This window comes from Glycine soja, chromosome 15, assembly GCF_004193775.1.
Source record: "Glycine soja cultivar W05 chromosome 15, ASM419377v2, whole genome shotgun sequence".
Lineage (NCBI taxonomy): Eukaryota > Viridiplantae > Streptophyta > Magnoliopsida > Fabales > Fabaceae > Glycine > Glycine soja.
In genome coordinates this window covers 24,657,654-24,665,794 of record NC_041016.1, presented here as the reverse complement: position 1 = coordinate 24,665,794, position 8,141 = coordinate 24,657,654, and the positions used below count along the sequence as shown (strand labels likewise).

At 39.7% G+C, this 8,141-nt stretch overlaps 1 non-coding gene across 1 annotated transcript; it reads left to right on the top strand.

Annotated features, from left to right (window-relative positions):
• The first annotated feature begins 7,546 nt into the window (after positions 1 to 7,546).
• On the top strand, positions 7,547 to 7,653 carry LOC114388836. The gene has a single exon (XR_003661626.1). It is a non-coding gene; the product is annotated as a small nucleolar RNA R71 (small nucleolar RNA).
• The last annotated feature ends 488 nt before the right edge of the window (positions 7,654 to 8,141 follow it).

Sequence of the window (8,141 nt, the reverse complement as noted above, 5' to 3'; positions counted from 1 at the left end):
ATTCATCCCTGACAATTAACCACTTAATCCAACCCTATTTCAATTTACTAAGCGAAAATCAACTTAGGGTTGTCAATACGTGATTAGGCAATACATACACCTGTTAGCCCATCGTCCATTAAGCATGAACGCAAGTTAGGCTCAGAGGCAATTAATCGAACACGAAGCGTGCACTGATTAATGTTCACGAATTTGGGTTAACTGATGAAGGGGAAACTGCCAGGAAGCCACATTATAAACGAAACCTCAAAAAGAGTTGGGCTTCGTCCTCAAAAGGAAACAACACCAGAAAATCTAGCCTTCCATAGATTCAAACAGAAAACGCAAATGAAACTAAAAACAGAAACGTAAATGAAGAAGAAACGTAAATGAAACAAAAACATAAATGAAACAGAAACGTAAATGAAACAGAAACGTAAATGAAGCAGAAACGTAAATGAAAGTAGAGGAAGAAACAAGAACGAAATTGTTATTAGAAGCAGAAAATGGAAAATTGCATTAAGAATGAAACAATAGCATTCAAGCAGAGAAACGTAAAACCCTAAACAAAGCTCTGAATAATGAATAACATAACAGAATAGCCTCACACGAATCCCAAGGTGCTATTTAAAAAGAGTCACTCAAAGTCACTGGGCCCTATTACAATACTCTGGCCCAAAACGAAATAAACACTGAACCACATAAAATAAAATTGCGAAATTTCCTAATTAGAAATTAACTAAGGTAAGCGCTGCTTTATTTGCCCTCTTCAAGTCCACAACCAAAATCCGGATTAAGCCCAATGTTTCATTAATTCCTGAAATTAGATTAAAAACATCAAATTAGCTAAATGAGCCCAAATAATAAAACTGCCTAATTAATTGACAATTAAGACCAATCAGTAATTAAAATGGTGCAAAAAGGGTTTAGAAAATAGAAGAAAATGATGGCACATCAAAACCCCCCATACTTAGCCTTTTGCACTCCTGGGCAAAATGAAACAAAGAACAAAATCCAAGGATATCAAAGAGAGACAAACGAAAACATTCACATATTTCTCAATGAACATCAAGGAATGAAAGGAATAGGTAACATCTAACATAATGAGATCCGAAAAGTCAAGACATTCATGAAAATCATCCAAGCAACCCAATCATGGCAAAATAGTTAATCAGCTCAAGAAGGAAAAGTGATAAAGCCTCACAAAATATACACTCAATCTCTCAAGTGTCTAGGCTACTATTTACCCTCAAAGCACCCATGAAAACAAACACCACATAAACTTGGCAAGATTCTAAAATTGACAATCAACCCATAAACACAAGCACATGAGGATCAAAAGGTCTTTTAAGGTTGTAATGGGGTCAAGGACAAGGTAGGAAAAATATGGAATAAGTGGCTGAATCCCAAAGGAATAGAGGAGCAATGGGGAATAAGTGCATATTAAGAAAAAATAAGAAAATAAAAAGAAGTAAAGATAAAATTAAAACATAAAGAGTAGAACCAAGAGTCTCATCATTCTTTTTTCATTTAAGATCTTATTCACTCAACTTTATGGCTTTTCTTTTTCTTTTTCGATTTTTTTTTATGTACGCAGCCTTTGAGAAACAACATCTCATTCAGCATGTCCAACATTTAACCAATATACAATGTACATCAAGTATGGCCCAAAATACATCATGAAGCATACCCAACAAAACATGTTATCCAATGAAACAAAAACCCCCACACTTATTCCCAAAACAATTCCAAAGCTCCAAAATTCCTTAAGGATATGGTGATATCATGGTTTTTCATTTAAGGCTTGTAGTGAGCTTCAAAACAAGGAAAGGGAAACAAGGCTCAAAAGGGCTATCAAAGGAATTAATTCAAGGTAAGTCCATTTGGCTAGAAGCTTATGAGAACAAAATTGCATCAATCATTTCCAAATATGCATGTGAATTAGGAAGCATCAACAAGAATCAAGACAAGGCTATTGTGCAAGCAATCAATGGGGCAAAACACACCAAATGATTATGATGATGGATGGCTCAAATTCTCACAAAGGTAAACTCATCACTTTCAAATTGAGCTTTCAAAACTATCATGACATGTAGAGGAGAATCAAGGATTTCAAGTCACAAAATGTCAAGAACTTTTATTTTCAAAACAATTACCCATTTCTTGAACATATCCTATAATTCAAAGAAAAACATGCAAAGTCGTACATGCACACAGAATTGATCCAAAATATTAAACTAGAAATCCGACGAAACTAACAACATTAACAAATTAACAAAACCAGCAAAACTAGCAAAACCAAAGAACACTCCCCCCCCATACTTAAACAACACATTGTCCTCAATGTAGCACAATTAAAAGATTAAAAAAAATTAAATCATCAAATAGAATCGGACAAGTGTAATAAAAGCGAAGAAGGAGATAGGAAAAGAAAAACTCCCTAAGTCATGGTGGAGGAAGAGTAGGGTGGAGTAAGGAAGTCTCCTCCACCACTGCGTCCACTAAAGAAGGGTTCGTGAGGAATGGCTTAAGTCGATGTCCGTTGACCTTGAAGCTCTTGTTTGTGGAGTCGCTTTTGATCTCAACTGTACCATATGGAAAAACATTAGTAACAACAAAAGGATCAATCCACTTAGACCTCAACTTACCACTCATGAGTCCAAGCCTATAATTATACAATAACACTTTTTGCCCAACCATGAAGTCCTTCTTAACTATCATGCTATCATGGAAATTCTTGGTCTTTTCTTTGTAGAACTTGGCATTCTCGTAGGCTTCTAGGCAGATTTCATCTAGCTCACTCAGTTGCAACTTTCTTTCCTCACCAGCTTGATCCATAGAGAAGTTGCAAGTCTTCACTGCCCAGTATGCTTTGTGCTCAATTTCCACTGGAAGATGACATGCCTTTCCAAAGACAACCCGATAAGGAGACATTCCTATGGGTGCTTTGTAGGCAGTTCGATGTGCCCAGAGAGCATCATCAAGCCTGGTACTCCAATCTTTCCTGCTTGGCTGCACAATCTTCTCTAAAATTCTCTTGATCTCCCTGTTAGAAATTTCTGCCTGTCCATTGGTCTGGGGGTGGTGTGGTGTGGATACCCTGTGTACCACCCCATACTTTTTAAGCAGGGCATGCATTGTTCTGTTGCAAAAATGGGTTCCTTGATCACTAACAATTGCTTTAGGTACTCCAAACCTGCAAAACAGATTAGACGTGACAAAATCTGCAACAACTTTAGCATCATTAGTTCTAGTGGGCTTGGCTTCCACCCATTTTGAAACATAGTCAGCTGCAAGGAGAATGTAAACATAACCAAAAGAGATAGGAAAAGGGCCCATGAAATCTATACCCCAGACATCAAACACCTCATAGAATAGCATAGGTTGCTGAGGCATTTGTTGTCGCCATGTAAGTGTATTTCCTGCTCTCTGACACTGCTCACAAGTGCTGCAATCTTCCACGCATCTTTAAAGATGGTGGGCCAATAAAAACCACAATCAAGCACTTTGCGAGCTGTCCTTTGAACACCCAGATGACCTCCCGGTGCAGAAGAATGACAGAACTGCAGGACTGAGTCAGTCTCATGATCTGGAATGCATCGTCTAATTACCTGATCACTGCACAATTTCCACAAGTAGGGGTCATCCCAAATAAAATACTTAGCATCACTTTTAATTTTATCTTTATGGGCCTTAGATGCCGAGGGAGGAAAAACAGAAGCAACTAAATAATTGACAATGTTAGCAAACCAGGGAGTAGAAAGAGAGTCAGAAATACTATACAGTATATACAAATGATCATTTGGGAAATCATCCCGAATGGGTGAATCCGCATCCGTTACACGTTCGATCCGACTCAAATGATCAGCAACTAAATTTTGTGCTCCGCTCCTATCACGGATCTCCAAGTCAAACTCTCGGAGCCAGAGCATCCATCAGATCAACCTAGGCTTAGAATCAGCCTTCTTCAACAAGTACTTTAGAGCTACATGGTCAGTATAAACAATAATACAGGTACCAAGCAAATAAGATCGAAATTTTTCAAGAGCAAAAACTATGGCTAGAAGCTCCTTCTCAGTAGTAGTATAATTCACTTGGGCAGCATCTAAAGTCCTAGAAGCATAGTATATCACCCTGGGCAATTTATCAATTTTCTGAGCAAGGACAACCCCCAATGCATAATTTGATGCATTACACATAAGCTCAAAAGGGGCTGTCCAATCGGGTGCCTGGATGATGGGGGTGGTAGTCAACGCTCTTTTGAGGCAATCAAAAGCCTCTTTGCATTTGTCATTAAAGTCAAACTTCACCTCCTTTTGCAACAAGTTGGACAGTGGTAGGGCTACTTTGCTAAAATCCCTTATAAAGCGCCTGTAGAATCCTGCATGACCAAGAAAAGATCGTACCTCTCGCACACAAGAGGGGTAAGGCAATTGTGAAATAACATAAATTTTTGCAGGATCTACTTCAATACCCTTATTGGAAATAATGTGGCCTAAAACTATACCTTGCTCAACCATAAAATGACATTTTTCAAAATTTAGAACAAGGTTAGTTTCAATGCATCTATTCAAAACTTTTTCCAAACTACCCAAACAACCATCAAAAGAGGATCCATACACAGTGAAATCATCCATAAACACCTCTATGCAATTTTCTAAGAAATCACTGAAAATACTAATCATGCACCATTGGAAGGTACCAGGGGCATTGCACAGGCTGAAAGGCATCCTCCTATAGGCAAAAGTGCCGAAGGGGCAGGTGAATGTGGTCTTTTCCTGATCCTCAGGAGTAATAGTAATTTGCATATAACCAGAAAAACCATCAAGGAAACAGAGTGAGATTTACCTGCCAGGCGTTCAAGCATCTGGTCAATGAATGGCAGGGGAAAATGGTCTTTTTTGGTAACCTTACCGAAGGGGCAGGTGAATGTGGTCTTTTCCTGATCCTCAGGAGTAATAGTAATTTGCATATAACCAGAAAAACCATCAAGGAAACAGAGTGAGATTTACCTGCCAGGCGTTCAAGCATCTGGTCAATGAATGGCAGGGGAAAATGGTCTTTTTTGGTAACCTTATTCAGCCTCTTATAGTCAATGCAAACTCTCCAACTGTTCTGCACCCGAGTAGGAATCAGCTCCTCCTTCTCATTTTTGATCACTGTGAGGCCGGTCTTCTTCGGGACTACCTGGACGGGACTCACCCACTGGCTGTCGGAGATAGGATAAATGATTCCAGCTTGCAAAAGCTTGGTTATCTTCTTCTTCACTACATCAAGAATCACCGGGTTGAGTCTTCTCTGTGGCTGTCTTACTGGTTTAGCTCCATCCTCTAAATTTATTCGATGCATACATGTGGATGGGCTAATACCAGGAATGTCCGCCAGGGTCCAGCCTATAGCCTTCTTATGCTTCTTGAGAACAAACAACAACTTCTCCTCTTGCTCATCATCAAGGGAGGCAGATATAATCACTGGAAAACTTTTGCTATCATCCAAGTAAGCGTATTTTAAATTTGATGGCAGAGGCTTCAATTCTGGTGTGGTCGGCTGGATAGTGGTAGAAGGAGATGGTTTCTCAGCCTGTACCTCATAAAGAAAGTCAGAGGTATGTGTACTTCCTGAAACATGGTTTGTCCTATCTGACTCTATAAAATCAATCTCGAGAGGTAAAACACCACCACTAGACATGCAATCAATATCACTTTCAGATTCACTCTCAGCATCAAATTCAGACATATGATCAAGTACAATTTCAGACTCAATGCATGAAGAGTGAGAGGCATGCAGATTAGAGTAAAGATCAGTCATGTATTCATCAACAACATGGTCAATTATTTCAGCACGAAACACAGAAAGATCTTCATATGGGTATTTCATAGCATCCAGAATATTAAAATGAACAGTTATATCACCAAACTCCATGGATAGTGTGCCTGCATATACATCTACCATAGTTCTAGCAGTTTTCATAAAGGGTCTGCCTAGAATGATGGGAACTGATCCTTGAGAAAACCCATCCTCCATATTCAAAATATAAAAATCAACAGGGAAAATCAGTTCACCAACTCTAACTAAGACATCTATGAAACCAACAGGATAGGCAAAACTTCTATTAGCTAAATGAATTACCACATCAGTTGACTGCAAGGGACCTAGAGATAGAGAATTAAAAATAGACAGAGGCATAAAACTAACAGAAGCTCCTAAATCTAGCATGGCGTTGTCAAACTTACTATTCCCTATAATACAAGGTATGCTGAATGTACCTGGATCTTTACATTTTTCAGGAATTTGGGGAACAGATTTACCAATCAATGCGGAGACATTTCTGCCCATGCTAATTCGTTCACTTCCTTTAAGCTTCCTGTTATTAGTGCACAGCTCCTTCAAGAATTTAGCATATCTTGGAATTTGCTTTATTGCATCTAGTAGAGGTATGTTTACCTCTACTTTTCTAAATGTTTCCAAGATCTCTTTCTCTGCCTCTTCCATTTTTTTGTTGGAAACTGCTCTTGGAGGAAATGGAAGAGGAGGGATGTGCTGCTTCTGCAAATCAGAATTACCAGTGGAAGATTCACCTGCACAGAAATTGATAGGTAAATTTTTGTCATCACCTTTTTTTGGAGTAGAGTGAAGCTTAGCAGGTTCATTTGCAGATGAGGAAGGTGCTACGGGTTGAGGTCCTTGACACTGCTTTCCCGACCTTAATGAAATGGCACTGACATTTTTTGGATTTTGGATAGATTGAGAAGGCAGCTTATCAAAATTTTGGGACTGTTGTTGATTTAATTGTGTAGCCAATTGTCCCATCTGATTGGTTAAGCTCTGAATAGAGGCTCTAGTCTTTTGTTGAAACTGCATGTTCTGCATGGTCATTTGCCTCACAAGTTCTTTGAGGGAAGGTTGTGGAGGAGCCTCAACTGTTGGCTGTTTCTGGGGCTGTTGCTGTTGTTGGATTGGTGGAGGAATGTATGGTCTGCTTGGGCCAGCAGCATTTTGGAAGGAAGGAGCAAGCTGCTGTTGTTGTTGCTGAGGGCTAGACCATCTGAGATTAGGGTGATTCCTCCATCCAGGGTTGTATCTGTTGTTGGAGAGGTCATAATTGTTCCGTTGTGGTTGATTTTGCTGCTGAGGTTGAGGAGGTCTATTGTAAATGTTTGCAGCATAAGCTTCGGGCTGCTCAATTGCTCCAGGTTGCTAGATGGAAGGGCAAAGGTCTGTGTGGTGGTCAGCAGAGGAGCACAAACCACAGACCCTTGCGACAGGTGCAGATTTCTGGTTCAAGGCCAGCTGGGTTACCAAGTTAACCAATGCATCCAGTTTGCCTTCAAGCTTCTTAGTTTCAGATGATGCAGCTGAGTTTGTAGCTACCTCATGCACTCCTCTAATGACTATAGCATCATTTCTGGCACTAAACTGCTGGGAGTTGGAAGCCATCTTCTCAATTAAATTTCTGGCTTCAGTAGGAGTCATGTCTCCAAGGGCTCCACCATTGGCAACATCTATCATACTTCTCTCCATATTACCGAGTCCTTCATAAAAATATTGGAGAAGCAGCTGCTTTGAAATCTGATGGTGAAGGCAACTGGCACATAGTTTTTTAAATCTCTCCCAGTATTCATACAGGCTCTCTCCACTGAGTTGTCTAATACCTGAGATATCCTTCCTGATGGTTGTGGTCCTGAAAGCAGGGAAAAGTTTTTCTAAGAATACTCTCTTAAGGTCATCCCAGCTCGTGATGGACCTTGGAGCAAGGTAATACAACTAGTCCTTTGCCACTCCCTCTAAAGAATGAGGAAAAGCCTTCAGAAATATGTGATCCTCTTGGACATCTGGGGGTTTCATGGTGGAGCAGACAATATGAAATTCTTTCATATGTTTGTGCGGGTCTTCACCTGCAAGGCCATGAAACTTTGGAAGCAAATGGATCAATCTAGTTTTAAGAACATATGGGACATCCTCATCAGGGTATTGGATGCACAAGCTTTCGTAGGTGAAATCAGGTGCAGCCATTTCCCTTAGAGTCCTCTCACGGGGTGGAGGTTGTGCCATGTTCTCAGAATATTCAAAATCAGAATGCTCAGAATCAGAATGCTCAAAATTATAATGCTCAAAATCAGGATGTTCAAAATCACCAATAACAGAATGCACAGATTCACCAG